This window comes from Sturnus vulgaris, unplaced genomic scaffold, assembly GCF_052056855.1.
Source record: "Sturnus vulgaris isolate bStuVul1 unplaced genomic scaffold, bStuVul1.hap1 Scaffold_155, whole genome shotgun sequence".
Taxonomy (NCBI): Eukaryota; Metazoa; Chordata; class Aves; order Passeriformes; family Sturnidae; genus Sturnus; species Sturnus vulgaris.
This window is the reverse complement of record NW_028276072.1, coordinates 3,305,871-3,313,370: the sequence shown is the minus strand read 5'-3', so window position 1 is coordinate 3,313,370 and position 7,500 is coordinate 3,305,871.

Sequence of the window (7,500 nt, the reverse complement as noted above, 5' to 3'; positions counted from 1 at the left end):
TCCTGTGGGAAAGAACTTTCCTTCTCCTCCAGGTGCCCAATGGCCAAAATTGGGATACCTCCTCCAAATGTGATTATATTCTTGGATGGCTCCCATATGAAACCTGCCAGGACAGGCAACTCTGTCTGGCCAGGATCTCTTAGGGGCCACCTTGCATCTGCCTTTAAAACAGTGAGAGGCCATGCTTTTCTTTCCATGGAAAAAAACATCTTTCATATCCAAGCATCCATGACCGAAATTGGGAATGATCCTCCAAAATTCCTTATATCTAAGGATAGCTCCAAGACAAAAGCTGCAAGAAATGTCTAAGTTCCTTTGGCTTCCTTAGGGCCAGCTCTCATCTGCCTTTGAAACACTGGGGCTCTTCCCTTTCCTTCCCATGGAGAAGAACTGTCATTGCAATCCAGGGACTCACAGCTGAAATGGAATTCCACTTCGAAAACTCTACAAATATCCAAAAGTTGCTTTCAGACAAAAGCTGCAAGGACAGACAGGTCTGGCTTGCATTGGCCTCTAGTGAGAACCTCTGATCTGCCTCCAAAACCTTGGAGTTCTGTAGTTTCCTTCCTGTGGAAAAGAAATATTTTTGTCCAGGTGCCCATGGCCTCAGCACATGAGCACTGTATAGGGACAAAGGAGCTCTGTGCTCAGTGGAGTGGAGATTGAGGACAGGAGAGGAGAGCCCTGGGAGGGATTGAAGGGTGATTTCAGAGATGGTGGATCCTTTTGACATAGAGAACAGCCAGAGAAAGAAAGAATTAATGCCAAGTGCAGCTAGGGTGATCCAGAGTTGACAAAAGGATAAAGGAATTTCTCTCGCAGGGCAGGCCTGTGGTGCAACACATCCCCCAGAAGGAGTCTAGAGCAGCCCAAGGCTCTGTGTGGGCAGGCAGAGGCAGGCAGGAGGCAGAGCTGTCAGCAAAGGAAGGGGCCAGCGAGGTGGGGCAGCCGGGGGATGACGACAGCCTGCAGGGACAGAGGCGCAGGGCATGGACACCGTAGGACAGCCTGGGCTGCAGAGGGCACAGGGATGGGCAGCAGCTGAAAGGCCCTGACACAGCCAACTCCTGCAGCACTTGGGCCATGCAGGCTGGCCCTGGGCCTGAGGCCAGCAGGGGACAAGTGAGCCTTGCTGTGCTGGGGCCTCATTGCCTCCTTGTCCCTGCTCAGCAGCCTGGCAGGGGCCGCCCCATGGTGCTGCCCTTGGCATTGCACATGCCCAGAGCCCAGTGGCCCGGGAAGAGCCCTGAGCAATGAGGGAGGGACAGGATCTGCCTTGCCAGGGGCTGGGGCTCAGCCCTTGGCCCTTTGCATTCCTGAAACACATACAGGTTTGCTCAGCATCAGAGACACCTTTCCCTTCTTTGTCCCCACCTGTCATCAGTGCCTTCAGTGTTCTGCTCTAACTGGAACCTGGGGACAATTTCTCAGTCATATCCCTCAGTGGAATCCATTAAAACTTCAAGAAACTTTGGAGTCTGAATCTGCCTCGGAGTTCTTGAGGAGTTTTCCTTCAGCTCCCTTTCAGGGACTGATGTCCAGGGACTCAGCACTGTCAGAAAATCCCAGCTCTACAGAGATGGGGCAACTGAGAGGCACTTTAAAATATTCTCTTCCATTATCAGTCTCCTTGAAGGGTGAAACATCAGAGATGTAAAACTCAATGCCATTCTACCACAAGCCAAGTTATTTCCTTGTTATAAAACCTTAGAAGTGTTTTTCAGCATATTACGTTTTGGCACACAATAGTGGTAATAATTCTAACAACAATATCCTATTATTTTACAACACATGGTCTTGCCACAATGCATCTTTCACAGTTCTAATTCTCAAAAATATCTGGTATTTTTGCAAGGCCGCCATTTGAAACTTGTTTCTGGTTCAATCTCTCTCTCAGCAATGTCTTCTCTATTCCAGGGCCATTCTGAGTCAGCACACCTTATCTCAGAGTTTGCATCCAGATGTACAAGGGTGTGTGAGCTTTCAGTCAGGCTTTGAGAATCCTTTACAAATCCATTTCTCACAAATATCAATCACAGAGTGCTGCAATCACCTCTGCTCTGAAGAGAACATTAATAAAATACATTCTTGAAAATTGGAATGGATATTTCTAAGAAGGTCTTTGTCATATTTCTCCATAACTGGAGTTGAAAAACTTCTGAATGAATGGCACCAAACCACCAGAGGGAAATCAAGGCAGAACCGTGGTTTGAATTTCCAGAATTCAGTCAGAATCAAGCTCCAAAGTTTCTGATACCATTCGTGGGTCTCGCTGAGGGCCACGACTGAGAAAGTGTCCCCAGGTTCCAGTGTGAGCAGGAAATTGGAGGCAGAGGTGACAGGTGGTGTGGGAAATGCAGGCACAGAGAGCTCTCATGGCCTTGTGCATACAGGCTCAGAGACTGAGATGGATCCAAGGTTTGACCTAAGACTTTGGAGAAATCTTGGACAATCAGAGCATTAAAAGTAAAATAGATCTAAACCAAGACTATAAGCTTTTAGTTTAAGTAGAAATATGTTTTAAGCAAACAGAAATATGCATTATGTAAGCAAAGCAGTATGTTAAGTAAGATAGTAAAAGATTGTAAAGTTTAGCAATAGAACTTGTAATAAAGCTAATTAGAAGTTTAAGATATATCAATGTAGGTTTGTGAAGTGTTATAGGATTGGTTGAAAAATGACGCATTTCTGAAAAGCCATGAGAAGGAAAGCAATTAATGATTGGTGTAAAAGGATGCTGGCAAACTTCACAGAAGTATTTGATTGGATAAAAAGCTAACATAAGGCATTGTAACTAAGAATGAGGCAGCTTCTGATATTATGGTGTTGGATGTAACACCTTTAATGTCTCACCCTTCTACGAGACTGACACCATGAGGCCATAAACCATCTTTGACAACGTCTCTCAGTTCCCACTCCCTTACTATATCAATGTCCCAATGCACATTTTTTGACATCAGACATGACTAATGGAATCAATAGGGGCTTATGGACACCAGGTGTATCCCATTAAAGTCAATAGGGATTTAGGGACACTTGGTTTATCCATTAAAGTCAGTGGGGATTTTGATGAAATTTGGTCCTAAAATGGGGAAATTTGGGTAAATTTGGGGGAAATTATGTGCTGAATTCTGGGAATTTCTACTCCAGAATAGTAGTGCTGATGCTCTGGATGTCCTGGATGAATTCCTGGAGGCCAATCGCGAATCCCTGATCCCTCACCTGCGGTCCATGCTTGAGCTGTGCCTCCAGACAAGCCTAAAAATGTCCATTTTCAGTCCTAAATCTGGGAATTTTGTGCCCAAAACTGGGATCTTTAGCACCAAAAATTTTGGGACATCAGCTCTGCCCATTGAAGTCAAAGGGGATTAAAGAACACCAGATCAACCCCAGTGAAATCAATAGGGATATTTAGGGACACCAGGTCTACCCACTGATAGGGCTTGACTGGGAAGAGTTACTGTTTAAACTGGAACCACTGGGAAGGGTTAAGGGGGTACACGGGGGTGACTGGGAGCACTGAAGCAAAAGTGGGACCACTGGGAGGGATTTGTAGAGATAAATGGAGATAAACAGGACTCCAGGTCTAACCCATTGAAATCAATAGGAATTTAGGGACAGCAGGTCTACCCTTTAAAGGCAATGATATTTACGGGCACCAGGTCTACCCAATCAAAGGAATGAGGATGTTTGAGACAATCGTTTTGGGAGGCCCCAGGGATTTTTGGCGATCCAGGTATCCAAGGGGTACCCAGGTGTATCCAGGTGGTTTTTGGGGGTACTCAGGTGATTGGTGGTGGGGATCCAGCTGATTTTGGGAAATATCCACGTGTACCCAGATAATTTTCAGGGATATCCAGGTTGTTTTTGGTGCATCCAAGTGCCCTGACTCACCCTGACAGGCCAGGAGAAGATGATGGCCACTGTCCTCCCAGTCAACATGGACACAGATGACCCTTGGCAGCTGCGGGGCTGTCACAGGGCACCCCAACATTCAGGGGGTACCCCAAAACTGCAGGTGAGGACATCAGGGATGAGAGGGAGCCCTGAGTTACCTCAGGGGAGGATGCAGATCAAGTACAGCCAGGTGCTTTGGTGCATGGGGTTGGTGAAGATGGTATTCTGCAGCAGCTTCAGATCTGGGGAGGGCAAAGGAGGCACCCCAAAATCTCAGGGGGGGAAGTGGGGGAAACCCCAATATCTCAGTGGGGGCACCCAGGTATCCAGGAGTTCAGGTCTACCCATTAAAGTCAATGGGGATTTAGGGAAACCAGATTTACCCATTCAATGCAACTGAACCAACCAGCTCTCACTATAGGCAAGGGACGGGCTGGAAAATTTTGGGGATCTTACAAAATGGTGGGAGTTTTTTGGGGAATCCCTCAGCTTCCTTCAGCCTTCCAGGGGGCAGTGCCCTTGCCGTAGTTCCTGGTGGGCATCAGCAGCCCCAGGCAGTGTTGCCAGGCCGAGAAGTTGGAGAAGCTGTGGCTCACCAATGCCCTGGTGAAGGCCAGCTCAGCCTTGAGCTCCTGCCCTGCTGCAAGGGCCTACCAGAGTTCCCAGGTGTGGACTGGGAAGGCACCAGTATAAACCAGTAAGCACTTGGAGCCGCTCCTGAGGCCCATGGCAGCAGCTCCCAGTATAAACCAGTAAGGCCTCATGCACCCAAACCCATTCCCAGTATAGTCTAGGGAGGCTCCTAGTGTGGTCCTGAGGCTCCAAGGTTTATACTGGGAGGGCACCAGTATAAACCAGTAAGGACTGGGAGTCACCACTGAGCCCATGGCGACAGCTCCCAGTATAATCCTGTAAGGCCAGCACAACCTGAAGTTGCTCCCAGTAGGTCCCAGGCTCCACCCCAGTATAAATCAATGAGGCCAGCATCCCCAGAATTTGCTCCCAGTGGAGTACCAAGCATCCCCAAGCCCCCTCCCAGTATAACCCAATAAACCCCAGTTTAACCCAGTAAAATCCAGAATATCCCAGTATAAACCACTACAACCCAGTATAACCCCCAGGACCACATTCCACTATAACCCAGTATAACCCAGTATAACCCAGTGACCCCCAGCACCCCATCCCAGTATAAACCAGTATAACCCAGTATAACTCGCAGTTGGCCACCAGGTCCTCACGGCCAGCAGGGGGCGCTGCAGCGTGGCCCAGCACCCAGCCCTGGTGGTGCCACACCCCGTAGGATTTGGGGTTCACCCCCAGGCACTGCCCCATAAACGACAGCTCTGATGGCACCCTGAATCCTGTATAAACCAATACAGACCAGTATGGACCAGTGTAAGTGGTAAAACCAGTAAACAACAGTGTAGTGCAAACCAGTTGTAAACCAGTACAAACCAGTATAGACCAGCAAAAACCGTATGTACCACTACAAACCAGAAAATAGGTAAAAACCAGTACAAACCAGTGAAAACCCTTGTCTGTTTGAGGAGCCAAGCTGGCTGGGCCCGGTAACAAACCTGCTGCCCAAAGTCAGTAGAAATGTTACGACCCATTTCAAACACCTCAACACCCATCCCTTCACCCACCAAGTGATTTGTAAAGACATGAGCACACATCTTTCCTCTCACATTGATGGTTCCTGTGCTGGTAACAGTCTGTTAAACCCAGCCTTCAGCCTGAGCTCTCTGCTGTTGCAGTTCCATGCACAGAGGTTGTTGTCTCTCAGCCCTTCCATGGGCAGGCCGGTGTTCAGCCATCTCCAGGACAGCAGGGCCCCAGCCCACGTCACTGTGCCCTGGGGAGACAAAAACCATCACTCCAAATGTCCCCTTCTCCTTCTTCCCAGGCATTTGGCCCTGGCATTGGGTTTTGCTGCTGGGTGCCACAGGGAAAAGGAAACCCCTGTGACACTGTGGGGCACATGGAACCAAACATCCATTGTGACACTACAGAACCTCACAGAACCAAGAGTCCATGGTGACACAACAAGGCCTCAGAGAACCAAGGGAGTCCAAAGGACTAAAACATTCCTTGTATATGTCTGTCTTGGGAAGAGAAGCCTCCTGGGTGGCAGCTTAGGCTTGGCACACACTTCAGGACGGTGTCTCTTTGTAATGGGAAACTCAGGAGTTTTATCTTGCTACAGAAAAAGAAAAGGAAGAAAATCCATGCTTGTCTGAGTGCAGACAGTTCTCAAAGCAAAGCAGGTCCCAGGTGAGTGAGGACAGACAGGATGGGGATGGGGAATGTGGAGCAAGGTTGTGCACACTGGGTCAGACCTCAAGGCACAGCTTCTGTGAGCAGGCCAGACCTCCTGAGGAGAGACTCTGGATCAATATCAATCACAGAATGCTGCAATCACCTCTGCTCTAAACAGAATAGTAATAAAATAAACACTTCAAAATAGGAATGGGTATTTCTAAGAAGCTCTTTGGCATATTTCTCCATAACTCGAGTTGAAAACCTTCCTAATGAACTGCACTGAACCAGAGGGAAATCAAGGCAGAACTGTGGCTTTTAGGAAACCTCTCAAGAATTCAGTCATAATCCAACTCCAGTTTCTGATGCCATTCATGTGTCCCACTGAGGGACATGACAGAGAAAGTGTCCCCAGGTTCCAGTGTGAGCAGGAAATTGGAGGCAGAGATGACAGGTGGTGTGGGAAATGCAGGCACAGAGAGCTCTCAGGGCCTTGTGCATACAGGCTCAGAGATTGAGATGGATGCAAGGTTTGACCTAAGTCCTTGGAGGTGGCTTGGAGAATTAGAGCAGTAAAAAGCTTAGCAATAGAACCTTCTATAACGCTAGAATCTTAAGATATATCACTGTAGGTTTGTGAAGTGTTATATAATTGGTTGAAAAATGACACATCGTGGCAAAGCCATGGGAAGCAAAGCAATTCATGATTGGTGTGGAAAGACTCTAGCAAAGTTCATAGAAGTATCTAATTGGCTAAAAAACTAACATAAGTCATTGTAACTAAGAATGAGGTGGCTTCTGATATGATGGTGTTGGATGTAACACCTGTAATGTCTCACCCTTTTATGAGACTGATGTAATAAAGCAATAAGCCATCTTTTTTTATTGTCTCTTGGTTGCCCCATCTTTTGTAACATTAATCTCCCAAGGAGGATTTTTTGGACATCTGGTCTACATCTCGAAATCAATGGGGATATAGCAAAACCAGGTATACTCTATAAAAAATTAATAGGAATTTAGGGACATCAAGTCTACCACATTGAAGTCAATAAGGATTTAGGGAAACCAGGTCTACCCATTATAGTCAGTAGAGATTTTGCAGAAATTTGGGGTTAAAATGGGGAAAATTTGGGTAGGTTTGGGGGAAATCTTGGGCTGAATTCTGGGAATTTCTGTTCCAGGATTGCAGTGCTGATGCTCTGGAAGTCCTGGATGAATTCATGGAAGCCAATCCCAAATCCCTGATCCCACATCTGAGGCTCATGCTGGACCTGTGCCTCCAGGTAAACCCAAAAATCTCCTTGTTCAGCCCAAAATCTGGGAATTCCAAGGCCAAAACTGGGA